We start from the raw sequence: 25,173 nt of genomic DNA, 5'->3' as shown, positions 1-25,173 counted from the left end.
GAAAATGTGTGTGGGGGGGGAGGCTCGGCTGGATCCCTGGCCGCGCCTACACTTCTTGCACCGCATTTGGAGCCGCAGAGGGGTCGTGCGGGGGAACTCGCCCCCGTTAGCCACGTTGCCATTCTCTCTCTCCCTCGCCCCTCGGCACCCCAGGTGCCGCCAGGGGCGGAGGCGCCGCTGGCTCCCGGCTCTCGCCGAGGGGTGTCGGATACGGCAGGTGGGAGCGGGACGGGGACAGGGACAGGGACAGGGTCGGGGACACGGACAGGGGCAGGGAGCGGGGCAGGGGCGGCTCGGCCCTGGGGGAGGTGGGCAGCGGTTTGGGGAGGTGCGGGGCTCGTTGCCATGGCTCCCTGCAAGCGCAGCCGGAGGAGATACTGATGCCAGTCACGGAGGGACCCCTCTTCCTTCTCGTGGGTGTGGAGCAAGGCTGGGTTTGGCTTTTCTTTTTTTTTTTTTTTTTTTCTTTTTGGGGTGGAGCGATTAATTTGCAGAGCCGGGACGGGGCTGCGGCGTCGCCACCGCCACCCGCAGCTCCAGCCGCTGCCTCCGAGCTTCCTCCGGCCCTAAGGTAAGGAGGGGTGGGGGGAGCCGGGCCGGGGGGTGCCGGGGCCAACGGCCCTGCTTCGCCTCCCAAAACCCCGTTATTTGTGCGCTGACCTTGCTACTGCTGCTCCCCGTACCGCGCCCGGTGCTGCCGGGCGGGGAAGAGGCGAGGAGAGGGAGCGGGGCCACGGGAACGGGGCGCGCAGGTGCCGGGCTCCGAGCGGGGCTCCCCCGGGCTGCCCCTCCTCGGAGAAGTTGGAGGGGGAACAGGGGGGCACCGGGGGTGCCGAGGTCTCGGCTGGGGGGGCTGGCTCTTGCTCTCCTGCTCTTTGCATGGGTTCAAGTTTGCAACCCGGGTGGCGTCCTTCTGTGCAAGTACTTTGCTCTTTCGTTCTTTTTCCTTTTTTTTTCCCCCGTTACAATATGGGCATTTCTTTTATCAATACCTAAATAATTGCCAATGTCTTCAGCAGGTGTCTTTTTTTTTTTTTTTTTCTAAGGGGAGTGGTGTGGTTGTATTGCAGCTCACGAGAGCTATAAGAATCTTTAAGCATCTCTATCTTGTGCTGTGTGCTGTTAATTAGTGCTGTACAATCAGTGGTCTCAGCTAGGTTTAGGTCTTCATAATGCAAGGAGATAGTGCTTTCTGTCTGTTTCCTAATTGTCGGATGCAGTAAGCAGCAATAGCCTTCACGTATCGCTTGTATGATGAATGTTACTCTCTTCATGTTTTGGGGTAGAAAGGAGCTAAGCTATGATATGTTGGATAACATTCAGATGTTCAACTGTAATTCGACAGATATAAACCAAACATATTTGTTCTCAGCTTGAGCTGGAAATAGTTCTGCTTGAAACACACTTTTGAAAATTTCACCAGAGACTTGACAGGTAGTATTTTTGTGTGATTGTCAAGGGTTCATTTGATGTGACTGAGTTAAATACGTGTTAGGCAGCTCTCAGAAATATTGTTCTGTACACAATAAATAACAAATACAAGTGTAGCTTTAGGCCTGAGAAGAGGAGATGGGAAAAACTGTGCACCTTGAGCTGGATATATGGATTTTTCCTCTCTAAGTGAACACATGCAGCCTTACCCTGTTGGAGCTGCTTTGCCCATTGCTTCCCATGATGCTGCACCTGGCTTCTACTGACCTGAGGTATTAGAGTCACAGGCTGCTGCTCTGTTGATACTCTTGTGTTGCTTAATAGTAATGAGTTTTCTTTGTCTTAAAACAAACAAACAAACCCCACACTCTCTCAATGGGTCTTTTAAGAAAATACAAGATTCCTGCTAGGCAGTTTCTGTGGTCCTTGCTTGGGCCATGCTGCTGCTATCAGTGGAGTTTGACTTAGTGAACTGCAAGACCATGTCACATTAAAATGAGATGCAAAAGACAGCATACCAATGGCTGCAGGAGGTACTGGAGTTCCTTCAGGAATATTGCACAGTATACATGAAACTCTCCTTAAATATATACAGTCAAAACAAGTTCAGCAATCCAAGAGTTGCGGAAGTTTTGCCTGAAGTAATACAGCTTTGAAAGCAGTTCCTTCTCTAAAATGGTGCAATTTGTTATTGTTTTTTATCAAAATAGGAATAAAATGAGCTCTGGATATAAGGCTGAAATAAAGAGGCTGTGCTTCAGTTATATACACTTTGATTACATTTAGCTCTCTGTCCGTAAATGAATGTAATTACTTTGGGCATTTAGTATGTGTTACTCCATTAATTAAACATAATGAATCAAAACATAATACTCCATTTCTTTATCCCAAGAAGAGCAGCAGATAAGCCCTCTTTTAAATGAAGGACTGTCTTATTCACAACATTTATGTTTACTGCAGGTGGCTTGGATTGTAGCCATCTTGTTTGCCAATAAAAATATACTTTATCACTAATGTTTGGAAGGTAAAATGAAAGAAGGTAGATATGCGTTACATAGAATGATATTGTGGACAGAGGCTGGTGAGATAAGGAAGGATTCCTCTGCTTCCCTGGTGGGAGAGGACAGGGACTACTTTAAACACCACTAATTAGTTCAGTTTATCTTGCATGCGTTACAATGCCGTAGTTGGTTAATTATAGCTTTTCCCATTAGCAGTATGTTAAGAATAATGAATTAACATATCACACAGATCAAAAGAACATCTACAAAGTTTATCTTCGAAAGAAAAAAAAAAAAATGTGTGGCAGGAAATCCCCGTGGCTTTCCCAAGGCACAGATTTGTTGGAATTCCTGAGCTGGTTTTCGGCGCCTGATGAATGACTTGAATTGATCCCAAACAAGTGACACTGGAGCTGCTGGTTGCTTAGCAACCCGCCAAGATGCCACAGTTTCTTTTGGTATATTTGTCCAGCAAAGTAGAAATTCCGTTTTGTTAAAGATGTTTTTTTCTGCGAGCACAAAGCTGACCTTATAAAGGCCCTAGATTATGTATAATTAAAAATGATGCATCAGGGCTGAGTCTGGCCAGCAGCATGGGCATGAAGAAAAGAGCAAGAATCTTACTTGTAAACTATCTTCTGGTGTTAATGTGCTCAGTGTTTTATAACAAGATTCAATTGTCCTTTCTCAGTTAGACTTCTGTTTAAAAAAAAAAAAATAAAAAATCATCATTACTGGGAGAAGCAAGTCTGACAAAGACACTCATCTACCAACTGCTTTTTGAAGCATTCCTGTCATGCTGACTTGAGATATGAGATCCTGCAAAGCCTTGTGGGGTCACACCGTGATGCATTATGAGTAAATGAAACATAACATGGAACATGGGGCTTGGTCGTTGTCCAACTTGTGTCAGGGCAGCCTGGCATATCCTGTAGCCCATGGGCTAGGTTGTCCTTGCAGAATAAATTGTGTTCTTAACTTTATTTTGTGCAAGGAAATAACAGGTTTAGTACTCAAAGGGCAGAGAGATGATAAAAGTTACGGTGGTCACATACCCCCAAAATACCAATACTGGCTTAACCATCTTGTGCCAACCTTTGTACATCTAATACCTGCTGAATTATACTTTTATTTCAGTATCTCACTGTTTATTGTTACATTTGGATCCATTTCTGCTGGTATCTTAATTCCAGCATGCACAGTGAAGGGGAGTCTTGCAGCTGTCCCATCCTTGTTTCTTGTGCTGTAATTTGCTTTAGAGGGAGACTGCACAAACTGATTCATTGGGGGTGAATTGAAGGCAGAATATCTGTTTCAGGGGTTTACTTTGTGCAGGCCAGCTGCTAATGGGCTTTCTTTTGTGTCCTCCTGACTAAGTTAAAGCAAAACATTTGTGATGTTTATGGGTGGATTTGGGGTTCTCAGCAGCATTTTGCTATACTTGACTGCTCCTTTGAGCTCTGCTACTTGCTAATATACAAATATCATTTTCTGTCTAAAATTGTAACTCAGAAAAAGTATTTCAGGGCTAGGAGAACTGCAGGCTGTCATGGCATTTATTTTTCACATTGGTGTTCTGGAAGGTTTCTTCCTTCTTCTTGGTGAGAAAAAGGAATCCAGATATTTTTCTTGTTCCAAAACAAAGCTTGAGCATTTTATGATCCACTGGCCTGTTGGAATGAAAGAGAATGTGTAGCTGCCAGGTTTGGATCACAGTGATCCAAGTCTCAACTCATTGTTTGCCAACAGTGCTAGGCTAAGATTATTTTAGTTCATAATCTTGTCCTTCTAACTACATTTCTAGGCTTTGTCATGTTTCTGGGTGTCTTCTGAGTCCTGTGTTCATCTTGCTCCCTGATGTCCCTTTGGATTCCAGGGGAATGTGTCAATCTGCGTTCTGTAGAAAGAAGCTGGCCACTCACAACCTTCCACAGCAAGCTATTATCACTAAGAAATAAACATTGTAAGGACTAGGAATTTGTGTTTACATGACAATGCACTTACTTTACAGGAAGAAATATCTGGTGGTGGTGGTGAAGAGGGCAAGAAAAATGTTGTAGTTAGCTTTTTTTTTTTTTTTTTTTTTTTTTTTTTTTTTTTTTTTCCCTGAGAAAGCTAGTATGTATTTCTTTGCCTCTCTAATTTTCACTCGTGGAGTAGATTCCATGCTCCATAGATGTCCATGCAATATAAAGGAATACATCCAACTCATTGTCAAGGGCCAGCTAAACTCAGTGGGTAACAGATTGTCACCTCCAGGAAGAGTCGTGAATGCCAAGAGGAAAGCACTTATGTATGTTTTATTGAGGAATTAGAATTGGTCCCTGTAGCTAGAAGTTTTTTAGCATAATTTAAGGTGTGCTTTCAGTTACAGAAAATATATTTTCATATTTTTTAAGACATTATCTATGGATCTTTGTAATATTTAATATTAATACTTGTGGTATTAAACTTTTGGTCCAGATTTAAGTGCATGCAAGCTTATGTTTTTGTATCTATGTGGCAAAGTCAATGCCCGAAACTCAAGGTGTTTTTTTGTCTTTTTTTTTTTTTTTTTTCTTTTTCCCTCTGGGTTAGTGTCCTTGTATCTGTTTTATGCATTGATTTCTGTAAGCACATTTGCATACCCAAATGCTGATTAGTTCATTTTCCGTTGCAGTGATTGCCTGTGCATTATAAACAGACGAGGGTATGAGGTGATATTTGGTGCCTCACATTTATCCTCCTGGCGGGTCCCAGCACCCCTGTAAGAAATGCATAGTGCTGGTCACACAGCCAGGGAGATGTGTGAGTTCTGGGGCTGCAGCATTCCTTAGCAGATGTTTCCTTCTTCCTTCATTACACCTGAATGTATGAAACTCCACAAAATGCAGACAAAAAATAGTTTGTCATAAAAATTAGTATTTGTAGTATTGTTATAGCTGAAGTGGTGTTAGCTGCTGTGAGTATGAGCTCCTGGTCCTGTTCCATCTAAGAGGGACAAGATTTATGTTACTTTCTCCATTAGTCTTCATAATTTCTTTTGACCCTTGCTAGCCCTCTCTTTTCTGCACTTACTGAGAAAATTGAAAATTGTTCTTTTTGCGTAGTTTTTCTTCTTTTGCCAAGTCAGCAAGCAGATGGGATAAAGTGGAGGTGTGGTCGCGATGTGACTCAGGGAGGGTGGGGAGGACACAGAGAAGGATAGGGACAGGCCTGCGCAGGTGGAAGCCATCCTCATCTTTGCTCCTGTGTCCCATGCAGAGGAAGCAGCGATGTCTGGATCTAGGCCCGAGCAGCTGGGTCGAGGAGGAGCCAACGTTTGAGCACAGGCAGGGCTGCTCCTGTTGGAGTGTGGTTTTTGAGGACATAACAGGCAGATGGCTCCTGGTCTGGCTATGACTGTGGCAGCGGGCTGGTCCACCAGGCCCACGCTGAGTTCCCTGCAAGCAGCCTACAGACAGTGGCTTCAGCTGTGGGGAGAAAATAGAGCTTCTCCTCGTGCTCCTATCCTGTCCTCTGCAGTGAAGGAGGTACAGAAGGGTGACCTTGGTGTGAAGCAGCAAAATGTGCCCATGGGACTTCACACTGCTCTGTGTCTTCAGCCTGGTGAGGGCCAATGCTGTCCCTGCCAGCCTGGGGTGCTGTTTGCGCTGGCATGGGGCAAGGGAAGCTTTGTGTGTTGATATATAAAGCCATGTGGCTGCAGCTTTCTAGGGGGAGTGAACCCACGTGAGGGGATCTGCAAAAGAGGGGGAAGTCTCACTGCCCTTGTGAGTGGAAAGTTTAAACAAGCAGTGACAACATGAGCTTCATTCTCAAATAAGTGTAATCTTCTAAAAGGAAGGATAAAATCCATCTTTTGTCCTGTATCTCCTTTACTATCCCTTTGAGTGTGGCACTACAGAGTTGCTGCCAGCCTCAGCCACCAAGGAGCGGCCACAAGCACTGCCCGCAGGGCTTGGCAACCACTTGGAGGAAAGGAGAGGAGAGGGCTGCCTTCAAGGGTGCATCCCTGCAGCCTCACAGGGTGTTTGAAAAATGCATCATTTGGTTGTGCCTTGTGTAGTACGATATTAAAACGGATGGAAACCTGCAGTGGCATTTCAGTAAATAATGGCTGTTGCCATTGCCCTATCCCTAGTGTTTGAAATGGAATTAGTCCTGGTGAAAGATCACTCTGCTTATAGGGAAAATAAAATTATTATTCCAGGGGGCAGATTTTTTTTTTATTATTTTTTTTTTTCCTGTGGAAAATACTATAACAATGCTTTCAGCTAACAAAAGTGATCAACTAGGTGGCTTTTACGTATACATCTTTTATTTTATTTTTTAGTTTAATGAAATGAGAGAATCATTAAAAATAACGGATTGTCTGTAGGTTTTGGAGCACCTACAAAATCCACCAGCATGGCTTGTCTGTCATTACTAAAATCCCTCTCCCTGTAGTGCTGTGGCTGTTTGTGTTGGCTGGTACAGGGTTGTATGCACACTTGCACCCGCACTTGTTTGCTTAATTTGTTGGGTTTACATCTGCAAATGCAAAATACCCCCAAACCACAATATGGTTGCTGATTTCAATGAACTTATTAACTAGAATTGAGGCTAATGCTCAGCTATTTTGCTGAGTAGGGGTTTTATGCTATTTCTTTTGGTTATTTTTTTTCATATTCCTCCACCAACTACTTTGTTCTAATAAAATTTCATTTTAGAACATAGATTTCTACAGGATTTCTATTTTGCCCAGACTGAGCCAGAGATGGTCCCACTTGATCTTGGTCATGAAATGCTTTTACATCTGAGTAAGCTGTATGGGATGCTTATTTCATATGAGTTCTGTTTAAGTGTTGATCAAAAATGTAGCTAGTGTGGTAATAAAAATCCCAAATAGTTTGAAATAAAAATTCCTTTTGTTACATATGGACAAAAATAACAGCACTGAACCGACAGTATTTGTACTAATAGATAATATTACTTTCTTAAGAAAATATTAAAATAACCCCCTGCTACACTGGGGTAACTTCTGGGATTAATATCACACAGAAACCAATGGTGAAGTCATGGCGCCACGGAAATAGATGGTCAAACTCCCTCTGACCTCAGCAGAGTCAGGTTTTTGTCCCGAGAGTGATGAAAATCTAATTTACAACCTAACCAGTTGGAGAAATAGGCGTAATGGCTCGGATCCTTGACTGATATAAATGACCGCGGTTGGGCTGGGGCTGATTGAGTTACGCTGGCTGCCACCACCTGGGCCTCCGGAGGATGGTGTCAGACATCCGTGTGGTCTTGCTGGGCCCATCAGCGCTGCCGCAACAGGCTGTGTGTGCGGGTAAACAAACGTATGACGAGCTTTAATGCAGTGCCTCCTGTCAAGTGGCATACTCTTGTCCCCCGTTTTGACTGGAAACAAATAAGCAGCAGACAGTAATGAATATTTCTGTTTCCTGAGTTATACAAATTACAAATGTTGTGCTGTAAGCTAGAAGGTAGTAGTGATTAAAGGACGGTCCCAGGCGGACCAGGTGGAGGCATGCTACTGCACTCAATGTACGGGGCTGTCACTGAAATCCACAGTAATTGCTCAGGGTTTGCTACCTGTGTGACAAAAGTCCCTTTTGATTATTGATGGGATGAGGCTGGACTTAGGCTTTCACCTAAATCTGGGATTTTGATCATCTCTGATTATCGTATTGAATTGCAGCATCCCTGCTCTTTGTGTCTGCAGCACGCAGTGGTGATTGTACCTGCCATGCTGGCAGGTGTTTTGGGGCTGATACCTGCCCAAACCATGCTGACCTGCTGCCAAGCACTCAGAGCTTCCTGCTGCATCCCAGGGGACTGCTGAGAATTGAAATCTGCTTGAGTTACATTACAGCACAATTCTTTATTAAAGGTAAAACGCAGAGGCTGGGGTGGCACCAGAAAGTAATACAGCCCGCCTTGTTGTGCAGCCAGCCTCACAAAAGGAAGTTTCTCCAATTTACTTCCACGCGTGCAGGATCCTGCCTTTCTGAGTGTTGTATCTAATTATCCTGCCAGTGCTGCAAATCTTCATTGTGAGCCCTTCCTGCTGTCAGGCATCTCTGCAGTGAAACCTCAACCTAATTCCATAGTGTAGCAAGATGAAAATCTCATCTTTGGTGCATAAGAATTATGCCTCAGCATTTATAAGAAAAACAACAGGCAGCAAACATCAAGGGCTATTCACAAATTTTATCATGTGTATCACCAAAAAAAAAAAAAAAGGAATAATCTTTATATTCAGCAGACAAGCGGCATTCTCTGTACAAACCTGCTCCGTTGTCATCCTCCAAAATGTATGCTAAGCTTGTCTGTGCACAAAGCTCCTTGTAATGGGTCATGGTTTGACCAAATTTTTTATCCTTACCTCGTGCTGCTATAGAAAGAAGTACTACATTTTTCAGTGTTATTTGTATAATGCACTTACTGAAAAGAATAACGTATGCAAAGCTTTGAAGCTCAGGCAGCAGCAATCCATTTAACCATTTATAGTTTTATGTTTCTTATAATCCCTGAATCCAAATGTCCCTAGAGAGCGAATGGGCCATTAAAAAAAAATTAGGCCTTTAAATTAAATGGATTTAAATTCACTCCTTTGCATACTTTGTTGTTGTTGTTGTTCTGCCTGAATGAGATATTGCCTCAGTAATTGAACTGTAACTTTCCTACAGGTAAATAGTGTCAGACAGCTGATATTCCAAATGCTTTACCGCTTTAGGGTTGTGCGGTGCTAATATGGCAATTTGCAGCACACCTTTGAGAGGAGATGTGTCCAGTCCACTTAGGATCACTGATTGCTGGGCTGGAGCTTGAGCTCAATTACCGTCTGGTAGTCAATGTGCTTCTGGAGCTGGGACTCAAAAGGATGTTGTGGGGTGAGGCAACGCATCCCTGGCAAAGCTGGGGAGGATTAATTGGGCTGGGTAGATGGAAGTGATGCTGCAAGAGGCAAGGCTGCTCAAAGGGATGACATGTCTATCAGAAAGCCTTTTTTATTATCTTTGGAAAAGATAGAGTGATACATTGTACAAGGATGCTGGAGTAGTTTTGGCTCTGTTACTTATGTGAGACAGATTGAAGACAGCATTCATTAGGGTTCAGCACTTCCAAATCAGCAGGCATAAATACCAGTTATCCAAGAACAACGTGCATGAGCTGAGGGGACCTCCTGCTCTCCGATATTGACTTGTGCATCATGGTGTGCTGCAAGAACCGTGGAGGAGCATTGGTGCAAAGAGAGAAAGCAGAATGAGGTAGGGGATGGTCACTCCCTGATAAAAGTTGATAAAGGACTGAATTAATATGGAGTTTAGATAGAATTAAGATCAGTCAGTACATCTTCCTGATATTCCTGATGAATAGGTTACAGGTTTGCAAGGTACAGGTAACTAAATGTTGTGGTGGAATTTTCCAGCTGTTAGATTTGGTGTCTCATGAAACTTCAGTTAAAATAAATAAATAAATAAAAATCGAGTATGTAGTACTAGTAGTGCTCACGTTTAATGGATTAAGATTCAACCAACAAAGCGGAAATGGTATTTGTCTATGGGGATTCCCTATTGAAAGATGTGTGCTTTTAGTGCAGCTTCACTGGAAAGAGAGCTGGTCCTGAATCTGTTTAACATCTTTATCAATAGTCTCAACATAAAAATTAAATGACTGCAGCCAAAGATGTGGATGAGGCGATATTAAGAGTGTGAAAATAAGAAATTACAAGGAGCTAGCTGTCTGACTGGCAAGCTATTTCTCCTCCTCCCGTCCTCCCAGGGGTCCAAGTCACATAAACATGATGGGGGTGTGTATCTGTGAGGGGAGTCACCCTGACAGGGCATGGAGGGGTCATAACGGATGAAGAAAGAAGACTTCCCAATGTGATGCTATGGCTGAAGGACCAGTGGGACCCTTTGACATAAGAGTTGCACTTGTAAGCATGATTTTTATCCAAGAACGTGAGAATACTGGAAAGCTATGGCCAACTTTAGTGTCAACAGTTTTAAAAAGTTTACAAAACTGAGAAGTCAAGAAAATAACCACAGTATTGATTTGAAGAGTGGAGAAAATTCCCTGTGGTGAGAGATTTAGAGAACTAAATCTGCTTAGCTCATCAAAAAGAGGATTGAGAAGGGACTTGATTACAGGGACAAGTATTTTCATGAGGAAAGCATACCCTGTTTTTTAATCAAGAAGATAAAAGAATAAGATCCAATAGCTGAAAGCAGACAATTTCAAATTAGACATTAAACACAAATTTTCATCCGTGATTAACCGCTGGAATGCACTATGATGTGTTCAAATCAAGACTGGATATCTTGTGTGATAGGATCAGTCAAATACAGGTTACTGGATATAATTTGCAGGCAATAAGGAAAAGTACAGAAGGGTGCAAATGCCCTAAAATCTGGGGGCATTGAAAGGGCAATCACATAAAGTTAAGCAAAAAGGAAGAACATACATGGGAAGTATAAAAAGGAGAAATGGAACCAAAGGAAGGACAAAGAGATAAATTTTACCTGAAAAGAGTAAATTCTTTTCTGAATTTGGGAGCATATATTGCAGCAAAGTGAGTTTTGGCATTGGAAACACCTTGAGCATTGGCAGTGCTGGAGTCATCTGTTTCATAGTCAAAACAGCAATTTTGGATTCTCTGCTTTGTTAATGATGATGGAGAAACCTCCTACTTGTCATTTGGGCTCTTGGCACTGCTGGCTCCCTATTCTGCTGCTATGAGAGTCGACAGCAAAATCAACTTTGTTTAGATGTGATGGAGCTGAGGGCCATTTCCCACCATGAGAGCCCCGCAGTGTTCCCCAGGAGTGAAGGGCATGTCACGGATTGCCTGGGCTGTGGCACGCTTCACCTTATCAGCAGCAAGCTGTCACTGTGGTCTCTTGTGTGCCCTTCAGTTTATTGACACGAATGTTATACATTAAAAAGTTCTTTTAAATGCTTTTAAAAGAACCCCATTTTTGTTCCATTAAAACAAACTCTTGGGAAATCCAGCAGGGAAATCTATGCAGTCTCATTTTTTTGTTTGATGTGTAGCATCTTTGTATGTTTGTCCTCATGAAATAGTTTCACCATATCAGCAATTGTCTTCTTTTTCCAGAGAAGCATACATATAGCTTGTTTCACAGTGCCTGATAACTGGGTAATCATTAATTTAAATGTCATATTGTGTTTCTTCTCTGAGAAAGTAAAATGATTGAGTCAAGATCATGGTTTGGGCATGTTTACTGTTCAAATGCAGTTTTTCCCTCTGGACCAACAGCTATAATGGAAGTGAAACAGGTGCTGTAAAGGTTATAAGTCACTTTGCTATTGTGGAAGCTCTTTATCCAGGACTGAAAATAGCTTTTCTGGAAAAATGTTCATAACCGCTGTATTACATCCACAGTAGAAAATATCGTTGTACTTGTTATGCAGAGATAGCTTGCATATGTTATTTTTTACAACTCCATCACAAAGCTATTACTTTTGTTAAGCAACATTTCCTATACTGCTTTAGGTTTTGAAGATAATAATTGTTCCATGACTTTTTCAATGGAAATTAGCAATGTTTCCTCTGCACTGTTTAACAGAAGGATAAACTCTTGGTGACCAATTAGGGCATTGACCTACACAGAGCTGCAGGTAATTCAACAATTTCAGTCTCCTATGGCTGTAAACACTTCATATTGCCAGAAATATTGAACAACAATTTTCTTATTTCTGGGCCAGAGTGTGGGTATCTTCTGGACTGTGCTAAAACCTGGGCTTATTATGGTAATATTCTCCTTGGAATGAACAGGATGGCTAAATTGTAAGAAACTGTTTTCTTGGGGGAAAAATATCATGCAAGAATGTCCTCACTACCTGTAATAATCGACTAACTGGGCAGTAATTATTCCAAAATACTGGTGGAAGTATATTGACCTTGACAATCATTTTCTTTTTCAAATGGGCATCTGAATAATTGTCTTTGCCTAAGGATTCCCTAGAAGCTGTTCTCAAATCAGAGCGGCACTTCAGTGTTCAGCTCATGACATTGTGACATCCATTAGGAACACAGAGAGGTAGGAATTACCCTATTCAATTCAATTAAAGATCTAATTAACTTAGAAACCTATCTCTGTTAGTAACTAGTACTGGATGACTCAACAGCCTGAACAAAAAAAGAAAAAAAAAAAAAAAAGAAACCAACACTTTTCCTTCTTCCCTCCTCCCCTAAACTCTCTTTATAACATTTAAGGAATAATGCATTCCTGAGAGAAGTTTTTTTCCTCTTACAGAGCACTTCTGTTTGACTTCCATCCTGAAACATGAGATCAGTAGCCCTTAAATTCTTATCCTGCCTTGTGAAAGTATTATTAGCACTTCAAACATCTAATCACTTTCCTAGCCACGGTGACAATATTTTGTCGGGGGGTTCATAGAGTTAATTACTTATTATGATGTTCTTTCCCACTTTAAATTTGCTCTCTCTTAATTCCAGTGTGATAATTAAAGTGACTAATTGACCTTATTTCACCTGTTTTCATATATGCCTATATGGGTCTGTGATGTTCATTCCTTGAAACATATTATAGGTACGTGGAACATTAACTGACAATTCTTTGCATTCCTTTCTTAAAGGACCCTTTAATATCTTTATTTTGTATCTATTCGGTCTTCTCTATAATTCTTTGAATGACCTCTGAATGCAGTTATACTTACTTTCAAAGGTAAGAATATATTAGCAGTAGATCTAAATTGCTAATTTTGCGCCATACTTATTTTTAGTCGTTTCTAATGTATTCTCTACACAGCCTCCTATCTCAGTTACATCTTGACCATCTTGGCTTGCTAAACAGATGCTTTTTATTGGAGGTATTTTTTATTTTTAAAAATATATATACATTTATTTATTTTGAAATAAAAAAATCTAATAGAAGCACTCTTCTTTTTCACCCTTCTGTAAGCCAGGGGCTATTTGGTGGATTTAATTTTAGCTAAATAAAATGAAACAAATCTATTATGATTCTGGGAAACTCTCATGTTTCAGATCAAAAGTTATTTCCAAATGTAGGGGTTGGAAATTAATGTCTCCCTGGGTGGGTGATCCTGTAACTGCCTCCTGCAAGCTTTCTCAGTTTCCTTCAAACCAAATGTCCTGGCCGTTTCTTCAGACAGTGCTGTTTGAGTGGATAAGGTGTTAAGATGATACAGTGGATATAGAACATAATATAGATATATAGACCCAATTACTTAAACTGATTACTGTTTAGGTATGGTTTTGCATGGACTTATTTAACCATCCTGGCATTTCATGAAAAAGGAAAACAGTTTGGGAGGAAGCAGGTCTTCACAGCATATGTATTTTTTCCAAACTGTTTTGTGCAATGGGCAATAGCTTTTCCCTTAGGCTTTTGAATATGATATTACTTAATCTTCCTGGAAAGTAATCGGAGTACTGGCAGCGTTTGATGAGACTGGGAGGAAAACAAACAGAAATGAGGAAGCTCAATATGGAGGGTATCAGATCTTTAGATTTATTCCGGAGACATAAATTTTGAAACTTGAAATTATACATCTGTAATGAGTACATGCACGTAAGTGCATGTATGACTATTTATATAGGTATAGAGTTCATATCTTTGTCTTGTGCAGGAACCTGGAAGAGATGGAAAGTTCATATGCTAGTGTTTGCAGCTTCCTAATATCTAATAGCTATGTCTACACAGCTATGGAGAAGTAATTCAGTTTTCCTGTATTTTGGGGGTATTGCCTTTATCTGGGGGTTCCTCCTTGTAGAATACTAACTTCCTTGTATTTGGCTGCAGAACCTTGCCATGGCAGATGTTATGACTCAGAGCAGACGAGAAGATTCAGACTGCTATTTTTTTCCTTTTTTTTTTTTTTTTTTTTTTTCTTCATAAGTGGCTTGCCCCCAGGCATGTTTTGACAGGGGAGATATCATTTCAAATTAGAATGTGAATGTGGAGGCTTTCCAAAGCTACAAATTGCAGATATTTCTCAGCATGACTCAAAGAAAAAAAAGTGTTGTGCATGCTGATGGCTTTCGGTGGTGGAGGTTATTGCTGCAGTGTAGCTCTGGTGGTTAAAGCCATAGTTTATTGCTTTGTTACAGGTTTGGACATGAGAGGCAGTGTCCACAACTGATCTGCTTTGGTTTCCTTCTTTTAATAACTACTTTCCTTCAAGCACTTGCTACTTTGATCATTTCTGTTAATTTTTTCCTAATTGGTGTCACAGGTAGGGTAGAAATAGAGAATGTACTGAAATACTAGTTTTGATCAAGAAACACGGGGGGGGGGGGGGGGGGAAGTGAGGAGGAAAATGAAATGATGTGAGAATTGTATGAAGCCAAACAAACGTGTGAAGAAAATAGTGAATGGGTCTGGGCTGGAATTAGCAAGGGATTCTCAGCTTTCCTAGTGCCTCTCTTTGTCAGCCCCCAGAAATTATAGAGGAAAGTCATTGTGTTTCAAGAAAGCAAACCTTGGGATAGTTTCAAGGCTTATGGGATTGGAAGAGAAGGAAGCAGGGAAAGCTTTTGTAAAGAAAACCCACAAGTATATTAGGTAGGTCAAGATGTATATATTAATATTTGATAAAACGTTGCCTCTGTAAGCATCATCAAAGCCAACTTGGAAGAGGTGTTTTTTTCACTGACCCAAAGACACGAGGGATCTGACTGTTTCATGTATGCCCCATGAGATCCTTGACCACTAGCTGATTCCTGAGCTTCTCACTATTTCATGAGTCATTGAATTTCTTCCAAAGCCTATCAGCTCCTTACCCTTCCAATAAGAAGAAAATGAAAATTGGAGGATGCCAGTGGAAGAGCTAAAAGAGAACCTGTCACTGATTAACTAAGGAAGAGAGTCACTGCCATGTGTGAGCATGTAAAAATAATACAGTCAGCAGGTGGGTGAGTGAGCATCTCGCTGCCTTCGGCTAGGCTGGGGTTGTGATCAGTGGCAAAAAAGCTCATTTCCCATACTTGTCTTAAATGGCCAGTTAAATCTGCAGCATCAGTCAGCTGAAGATATTTTAAAGATGACAAATAATTTGATCTGAAAGCAGGCAATCCAGAGGATGCTCCCTGCTGAAGACTGCCAGAGGACTTTGCAGCAAGATGATTGCTTTTCTCCTTTTTTGAAAGGGGAGCAGTGTGATGAGGAGAGGAATTCCTTTGAAACTGTGTTTTTTGCCCTATTTCAGAAAAATTAACAGAGGGAACATCTATAGTTCTGAATACCATCCTGTGAGCTATTGGTGTCTGTGATGTGTCTGACTTTTGAAGTGAGAGACCTTAATACTCCTAACACTCCAGGTCTTTCTAGCACTTTAAAGTTTTTCCTGAGTTTAAGAAAAAAACTTTTTTTTTTTTTTTTAAATGAACTGAAAGAAAGAGAAAGAAACCTCAATACCTTGCCCCAATCTCTAGGTTTATGGCACAGTCATAATGGAGGTTTGGGAGCAGTTTTGCACAGTCATAATGGAGGTTTGGGAGCAGTTTTGCATTGTTTGAGGCTGGCACCCTTTGAGTGGGTTCTGGTTCTCTGACTACGTTATTTGTCCTTGAGCTTGTCTTTCATTCTTCCCTCCTTTAGCCGCGTTTTCAGTTTTTGTTCTGACAAATTCTGAAAAATTCTGACAATCCTGACCATGGCATTTTGGTTTTAGCGCCGTGTCAGTAAAAGGATCGAGGACCCTCATCCATGGGATCTGTTAAATCACTCTTCTCCATGTAGACTCCTGGAAAACAGCAGCAGAACTGCTCCGATTTGTAAGCAGGCAGGATCTGGCCCTGTGCCTTAGCCCCAAGGTCCATGTGTTGTTGTGGCCCATTCTGGGAGATGTGGACATTTGCTTCCTTTGTGTCTCCGTGTTCACAAGGTTTTTTCTTCTGTGCTGAGATGCAGCATAGGGAGGGAACAAGAGTGAACTCTGATAGGTTTAACCCATAATAAGTCTGATGTCCTCAGGGAGAACGGAGATTAAAGAGCCAAAATTCTCTGGGAGATTGTCACTCGCCTAATGATGATAGTCGCCTATGGCAGTTAGGGATGATATGGCTGATACTTAGCAGGGGTTGTGAACCAATTAGTCTGCTCAACAAAATACTTGGTCCATTGGGTGCAAATGTTAGGAATATTTATAGGGCTGGCTATGGATTCTGCTAATCAAATTGGAGGAAGCTACTTAGGAGACTGTCCCAGGCTCTCCAGAAGCCCTGAGATTACAAAACTGAGAGATAAACAAATGTTTGCCAGTGTAAATATTAGGACTGAAAGATTGCATTTGAATTCTTTTTCCATTTTCTGGTACTGTAAAGTCAATTACGGGGGCCTGAAGCATGCTAAAGTCAGCTTCCTCATGGAGGGCCGACTTCAACAGGGGCTGTCCATAGATGATCTTCTGGAAGTTGGCTTACTCCTCCTAAGCCCAGGGTGCTGTAATATGTCTTGGACCATCCAGCCAGGAGTCCCAGTGGCAGAGGATGCCCCATAAACAAGTCTAAGTGAGATGGCAGCCACACAATAATAATGCAGCACATACTAGCACATGGGTTTGCATTCATTAACTGCCTCATCTGTGAGCATTCCCATTAACTCTTTAACCCATTAACTTGCTGAATTATGACAATATTGCAAATCAATTTTTGGTATTGTAATTTTGTCCATTACATTAGTAATGTCCAGTCCATTATATTAGTAATGTAGAGAGTTAATGTATCTTATATAAGGTCTAAAACACTGTAGGAGAATAAATGAAGTAATTCATCTAAATTTACAGGGTGGGTTAAAGGCTTATGAGTTTCTTTGTTGGCTTGTTTATTTATTTGCACTTCATGGTAAGTGCAATTAATAAAATCGTTTTACAGTTTCTGCCTCTGTAATCTAAGGCATCACTTAGCAGAGCCACTTCTGTTAAACAGCTAATATGATGAGAGAAAAAAAAAAAAAACACAAAACAACAACAACAACAACAAAAAACAAACAACACAGGCTTCACTGGAAAAGCTTTTTGAAACCTGAGAATATTGATTTCCTAGATTTAAACTGTAAATGTGGTTACATTTTTGTGATGTGTTTTTATTTATTTTTTTTTTCCAGAGAATCTACATATAGAAGAACAGCTTCCAACCCTAGTACTAAACTTTTAATCAAAATATTCTGTCTTTTTTTTTTTTTTTTTTTTTTTTCCCAGCCAGGAATCAATTAGACATACAGCCATTTTGAAGTTTGTGCTGAAGGTGGTATTCTCCAGTACTTACTGGAAAAATCAGATGCTAAACTGGTGCATTTATTGCATTTTGGCAAGGTCTACACAAGAGCTTTATCTAGAGAAAAACTGAAATATTAATAAAAGCCATGTTGCAAATTATTATTATTATTATTTTTTTTTTAAATCACATCATACTAGAACAAAAACACAAAACCATCAAAAAAAAAAAAAAAGTGTTCTTACAGCACCTGTATAAAAGCTGTCTTTGTGCTGCTGCTATGCTGGCTGCAAGTGCTTTTAAGTGCACTGGATTTCGATATGCAGACGTTATTTCTGAAGGATCTTACATATTGAAAATGGCATAATGTCTTTTTTGATCCTAAGAAGCATAATGATTATTGGTACTGATAATTGTGTTAATAGCTTTTTCTTGTTGTTCGTGTGTGTATCAGAGGTGCAAAGTACTGGCAGTTAAATGGGGTAAAAATGGTCTTTTCAAGAGGAAGATCCAAGTCCGTGGAGACTCTCCAGGGATCTCATTAAAGCGCTGTTTTCTTAATATAGTGTACTGCAGTAACAGCTATCAGGATCCCCACAGTGTGGTTTCCTGATAGGTTAGTTTACACAGAATTAATTGTCTAATTTTGCAAGCAACCAGTGCAGTGCACATTGATTTTTTATTTATTTATTTTTAATTCTAAGTGTTGCTGTCATGGATTCTGCTTCTCATTTGGAAATAGTTTTTACATTCTGTCTTCACTTATACTATTTTGTCATATGAAATTGCACAGGAAGTATCACTTATTATTCTTTGTCCTTCAATATATGAATGATTGTTAATTTAAGCTCTATATATAACACATAGTATTTTTTAAAAAACAACTAATAGAATGCATCAGAAAAGCAAAATCAGATTTATTTTTTTTTAGGCTTCTGTAGTTTAGATGTTTTGGACACAACTACTGAATAAGGAGAGTAGATTTGCCTTGTCCCAAGGTGAGCTTGGTGGCTGTGGCAAGGGATCAGTAAAGGAGCTGGAGCCTGAACAGAACAAAGGACTGGCGAGTTGGAGCCACTTGATGCAGAAGCATATAGAAATGTATTTGAATAAAGTCTGTGCTGTGAATTTGGCTTGAACAGGATTTTAAATGTATCTCAGCCTGCCTTTCTAAAGTGGAGTTCTTGAAATATGATTTGCACATGAACAGTAGATTTCCATCCCATTTAGCTGTGTGAGAAAGATGGAGCGATGCAGAATATTCTTCATCTGGGTTTGGGCAGGATGGCTGCTAAAACAACTGCTGGTCTGAACCATCTGCTAAAAACTACCTTCCAGCTTGACTTGTCAGTGCTGTTGTCCTCGGGAGATGGCTGTCCTCTTACCTGTTCAGGCTCGTGCAGGGGGGGGAGATGATGATGGGCTCGTGCTGATTCCTCACCCCCTGGACCTGGCTGCCTTCCTGCAGCCTGCTGATATGCTTACCCCAAGGAATGAATGACTTTGCTCTGCGTGGGCTGTCACAAAATGCAAACAGCTGTGCTGAAGCTATCGGTATTCACTTGTGACCAACACATTGGCTAGAGCAATTGGTGGCCACCTCCTCACCTGGTGTAAACTAGAGAAGCTGTGGGAGTTGATAGCTAAAAGAGAGCTTTCTGCACGGATGGCTAGGAAGCAATATAGGAGGCAGGCAGTGAGCACAGACTTGATATTAGCTGGAGGAAACATGGGAATAGAGAGACAGCTGGAAGAGAGAAGACCTGAAGGTTATAGGAAGCTATGCAGAAATAAAAGTCCTGTCCTGAGAGTATGAGTGTGTGGCTGCTTGGGTACCTGCTGTCCTGGTGTGGTGGCTTGCTTAGGGGTTATTAAAGCATCCCCTGTTTCTATCGGATAAATGATTGAGGAGGAAGGGAGGGCTGAGGAGTAGGTCCCCGCCACTCAGGTTAGGAGTTCAGGCCAAGAGGATCCTTGAGCCAGGAGTGAAATGATGGGAATGTAAAACACTTTGATTAATATAAGTCTGCAGGGAGAGAAGGGCAGTAGCACCAGCTGAATGAAAGGGCAGGTTGGGATAGCTTATTTGGAGGGGGAAAAAACAGTAAGTGTTGGAAAAGCACATAATTCAGATGGTGTGCATATCAACGCTTGGATTTAGTCTTTCATTTATTATCACATGGAACATTCTCCAAGACGAGCAGGGCTTTTCCTGTTAAAAGTGAGCATTTTGAACAACGCTGCTATGTTCATTGCCAGCATGTCTTGGAGGGGAGAAATAGGAAGTCAGTGAAAGGTGAAGTTACTTTGCCTCCTCATTCCTTGCCTTTTTAGCTCTTGCCTCTATTACAGACATTAAGGTGCAGTGTACGCTGTGAATTTATAACACCATAGCTATTCCAGATTACTTCTGGAGATGGGTTTATATCTCCACATGACACCATGTAGGAAAAAGTCCATCTACTAGCTGTGGTATCAATCCCACCTACCAGGTGAATGAGCTGTCTCTATCACACCAGATAAGCATGGCTGTTCTCAGATAGGACCGAATAGGTTGCATTGGGCTTGACCAGATGAGAGGTCATTCTCTGTTTTTAGGGACCTGAAATGTGAGTGTTGCACCATCCTGTCAGGTCCTGTGATGGGGATTTGATGGCGTGCAGAGCTTTTGAGTGCTGTGTCCCATCCTGGCACCATTGGTAATGTGCATATTGTTCTGGTGTCAATTGTTATCTCAGAGTGTTGACATCATATACGAAATAACACTTAAACAGGTCTCTCTCCATTAAAAGATGAATTCCCGACACAATTGAAGTCAATGGGGCTTTTGTCACTGACTTCAATAGGTCTCAGCTTCCAGCTCATGACTCCATGGGAAGAAGAATAAATTGCTGCCGAAAATGCAACTGTCTCTGACATTCAGTGGGAAAGGATAATTAGCAGTCAGTCACAGAGCTGACATCCTGGTAGTCTGATGAATAATAGAACTGAGTACAAGTGATATGTTGTCTTCCAAGTGGGTAAAATGATTTTTAGCAGATTAGCATGAATGTAGGCAGCCAAGAAATATGGTATGAAAACCAAGTGTGAGATGAGTCCTAGACAGTAAGCATCAACTTTTCAGTCTGTCTGGCCTCTGACACATACCACGTAGTTTTATATAAACACTACAGCAGGAAGATGTTGGGGATCAAGAAGACAAAATCTTGTTAAGAGACTTTGTTGTTGTTAGGTTGGAATTAGTACTCTCAGAAGAGCATAAGTGAGACTTCAGTGAATATCTCCCTTTTTGCTGCTTGTCAAAAATACTGTTGGAACAGGTGGGGAGATGGCTTGGTCTGTGTTGTAAGGATAGTGGTATGAGGCTGAAGGACTATGGGCTTGTGCAGCTTCCATTTGTTGAGGAAACACTGGCTTGGAAAGCCTTTTTTCCAGCAGAGGAGCAGTTAGATCAGCTGATGTGGTGGACAAAAACAGGTGCTGAATCTGTAGATCTATACCATTTGAGGAAAATGAACAATCAAAGCAAGAAGAAAGCAAGCCCAACATAGTTTTAATCTTTAGTTTCAGTCTGTAGTTGGTCTTAACGCTGCATGCAACTTTGTGAGAGCATAAAGGCAGCACTGTACTGCTGCAGCTTTCAACTAGGCCTGTTTATGCGTTGTGATTTGCAAAGCTATTGACTTCTTATTCTTTCATGTTCTTTATGTTCCCTTCTGTTTTGATGTTATCATGCAGTCATCTTAGCTACATATTAAACAAGAGACTACTTCAATATAAAATGATCAAAGGGGTAAGGGAACACAGGGTCATAAAGAATATATGGGGAGCTATGGGAGAGTGATAAGTTGAATTTAAAGGCTTTTTCAAGCTGCTTAATTCCTGCTTAGATTGTTGGTGCCACCAATAGGCAACAGTCCTTTTCTTTAAATCTTTTACCAAGGATTGACTGGCAGAATCGTGATTTTACATGGGGTTTAGAGAGTAAAAGGCCACCCTGAAGGTCAAGCCCTAGGAGATTTCCTCTAAGAGCTCATTGATTTTACTGGATTTTGACTTGAAAAAAGACCACTCCTTCCTCGATCTGCAGCTTGGATACAAGTGCCTTAGTATGTGCCAACACAGAAGGCAGGAGCAAAAGTGTAAGAGCAGAAAAAAATGAAGATACTGTGGAGTGGACAATGATTTCACTTTCTTGCTTGTCTGATTCAGACTAGAGATATTATTAGCTACTGGTCCATGAAAAAAGAAAGTATTATTTTATTGTTTTCAGAAATGGACTGTATTAACAGTAAAATTGGGAAGAATAAAGATTTATAGTCACATCCTCAGCTTGAGTAAACAGGCAGAGGAGATCTTCTTGTAATGGGGATAGAAGGGTTCACTGCAGCTGAGGAACCAGGCTGTAAATACTGCGAGTCTGTTTTTTGACATCTATAACTGAATGCATGGTTGCAGTGAGTAGGTGCATATGCATATAACTAACATTATTTTGCACAAAAATTGAATAAGCATATTTTGCCTCTCAAACCTCATTAAAATATTGGCTTTGTAAGTTGCCCAGTGCTGTAGTGATTAGCAAAATGAATCTGAAAGCCTACCCCATAAGCAACCTCTGTATTTGCACTGTTACCTACTCCTGTGATATTTCAATCTGATTCATTAGAAAAATTAGCATTTTTATGGACTAATTAGGGAAAAATGTTGCTTGTACTTTTTCTGATGTGCAGTGATTTTTCACAGCTTACTGAAACCAAATAGAAGTGAAACATGAATTCTCTCAGGGAAGGGAAAAAAAAAAAAAAGAAAAAGAAAAAAATGATTACTCAAATTAACTCAAAAGATTGGGGAGATTAAAAAAAAAAATTAAGATCAGGTTAGATTAGTATAATATTGGCAGTGCCTACAGTTTTTGAATTCAAAACTCCAGATCTTTCAGCTGTTTTGGTTCTTCAGACATCCATATATTTTAAAAGCTGTCAGTCATTTACCATATTTTTTGTGACAGTAGCAAAATGAACAGTAATGAGCATGAATAGTAATGAGTGTGTTATTCAGTATCTATAAATACAAATTGATTTTTATTGTAAGTTTTAGTCCAAATACACTAGTTTTTCTCTTCTTTTTAAAACCAAAGTCAGGATTTACTAAACCATAGCTGTTCATTCAAACATGTCTTACTTTTTATCATATTCCATTAATGAAGTGCTTGCTTTTGAAGTTTAATTCTAAATATGCATGTGCATCACTTGCTCCTGCTCACATTCTCCATTTGCCAGGAGGGTAAAAAATGGGTATTTGTGACTAAACATCTGAGGTTGTCTTTTTGCAAGTGAAGTCATCTTTTCTTCTTAGAAGAGGGATAGCATTATTTTAATCAATACAGGCATCTCCTGTTTTGATTGTTACTTTTTGATAATGATCTTGATTTACAGAGACACAACAGTGAACCCCCCATTTTGGGCTTCTGTGAAGAAGGCAAAATCTCCATCTCACACAGACGGCACAAGTTCAATTAGGCATTTTGGTGTCATGGGAGGTTGATCACGATTTAATTGGCTCCAGCTGACTGGCTTTTAGGCCATGATATTCTTCACCAGCAGTCGGATGCTTCTCAAATATGTATGGAATTTTTTATTTTATTTGAAAATATTGCATAAACACAGAATAATTATTTCAAAATGCTACTTTACAAGTGAATTCTCTGCATTAAGTATAAGTGAAGGAGAAACCATTAAAATAGAGTAATAATTAGTGTTGGAAGGGACTGTTGGAGGTCATCTGGTCCAACCTTGTGCTGAAAGTAGGGCCATCTTTGAAGTTAGATTATGTTGCTCAGGGTTTTGTCCAGTTGAAAACAGTAATTATCCTCTCTGGATTAAACAAACACAGTTCTCAACCTCTTCTCATACATTAAATGCTGAAGCCCACAATTATCTTGGTCCCCTCTGCTGAATTTTCTGTTGGTTTATCAATCCACTACTGACTCTTATTCAGCCATGGTCATGGGCAGCCTGACAGCAGGACTCGCCAGTAAAGACTGAGTGAAAAAGAGCCACTAAATTCCTTATCCTTTTCTGTACCCTTTGTCAGTAGTTCTGTTGCCACGTTCAGGAGGGACTTGCTTTTTCCTTGATTTATTTATTTATTTATTTTTCTGAAAATGTACCTAAGAATGAGCCTTTCTTACTGTCTACCCCATTCCTTATCAGTTTCAACTCCGCCTGAGCTTTGGCTTTCCCAGTTCTACCCCTGCAGGTCTGGGCAAGGGTTATTTAGTGCTCCTGGGCAGGCTGTCCTCACATCCACCTTCTGTTCACGTTCTTTTTGTGTTTGAGCTCAGCCAGGGATTCCACATTCAGCCAAGTCAGCCTTCTGCCACGTCTGCTCTACTTCCTACTCATCAGGTGGATCATTCTTGTGCTTCGAGGAGGTTTTCCTCGAAGATAAAGGAGCTCCCCAGTACTTTTCCCCAGAGCAGTTGTCCCTGGTATTACACCTGCTAGTTCCCTGAGCAAGCCAAATTCTGCTCTTCTGAAGTCAAGCATCAATATTTCTTTGATATGCTTATGAAATCTAGGTTGCGTGTGCATCATCAGTTGCCCTTTTAGCCAATATCATGGTGGTTAAAGGACCCCAGGATGATCAGGGTGTTGAACTGTGAAGACCAAATAAAGCTGTGTCCTCCTCCACTTCTTGATCAGGTGATTGGCTGCAAATGCCTACAGCAGCAGCAGCTTTGTTGGCCTCACTGCTTCTGACCCACACTGACCCATAAGCATTAGCTTTCAACCACCCCATCATCTGTTTCACAGCAGAGCTCTGAGCATTAACATCAATGGAAAAAAGTCTTGAAAAATAAATCTCACTCATTACCCTCTTCTGAGGAAAATTCTGTTTTTTGAGCATGGGCTTTTGCAAGTTTTAATCCTCTACTGTTCATTTTCCAGCAGAAACATATGTTTTTGCTGATAGACAAAAAAGAAAGAGGAGAAAAAAAAAAAAAAGGGAAAAAAAAAAAAAAACTCTTATTGAAACTGTATTTGACTCTAAGCATTTGTAGTACCACAGTAACTTAAACATAAGCTGAGTAACCTCTCTGGGTGGAGGATTGTGGGCATAAGGTCTTTTATGCAGATCTGTGGACAGAAGGAGTTAATAGCATGCTCTGTGTCCTAAGAGTCAATGTAAAGAACTCATTGAACTGGCTGATGTGTTTTTCAGTTGTACTTTTCTCTTTGCACTTTCAGCATTTCAAAAGTAGCAGTACTGAAGAAGCCCATCGTGACCTCAGTTGTTTCCCGTGTTAATGAAATGCCCTATGCTGTTGCTTATTAGTTAGGCCATTAGCCTAGGACTCGGAAGTGTTATTTCTGGCTCTGCAATTATCCTACTGCTGCAATTTCCCTATCTGAATTGAGGGTAACAAAGCTTTCCTTCTTTGTCAAGTGCTTGGAGACTTGCTGACAAAAAGTGCTATATAAGGGTTAGATATTGTTATGGGAACAAGTATCACTTTGTTTCCAT

At 40.8% G+C, this 25,173-nt stretch overlaps 1 protein-coding gene across 4 annotated transcripts in view; it reads left to right on the top strand.

Moving 5' to 3' along the window:
• Positions 1-519: 519 nt before the first annotated feature.
• The window catches only part of CHL1 (cell adhesion molecule L1 like), a 123,508-nt gene continuing 98,854 nt past the window's right edge, over positions 520-25,173 (top strand). For 3 of the 4 annotated variants that reach the window (XM_082768550.1, XM_082768547.1, XM_082768551.1), the window contains exon 1: positions 550-571. The gene's annotated coding sequence lies outside the window, so the exon portion shown is untranslated. Of the gene's footprint in view, positions 572-25,173 lie in introns of all 4 variants that reach the window. The other variant, XM_082768548.1, reaches the window with a different exon arrangement.

This window comes from Aythya marila, assembly GCF_965140915.1.
Source record: "Aythya marila genome assembly, chromosome: 10".
Lineage (NCBI taxonomy): Eukaryota > Metazoa > Chordata > Aves > Anseriformes > Anatidae > Aythya > Aythya marila.
The sequence above is the reverse complement of the archived record's forward strand: the minus strand, read 5'-3'. Positions and strand labels throughout refer to the sequence as shown.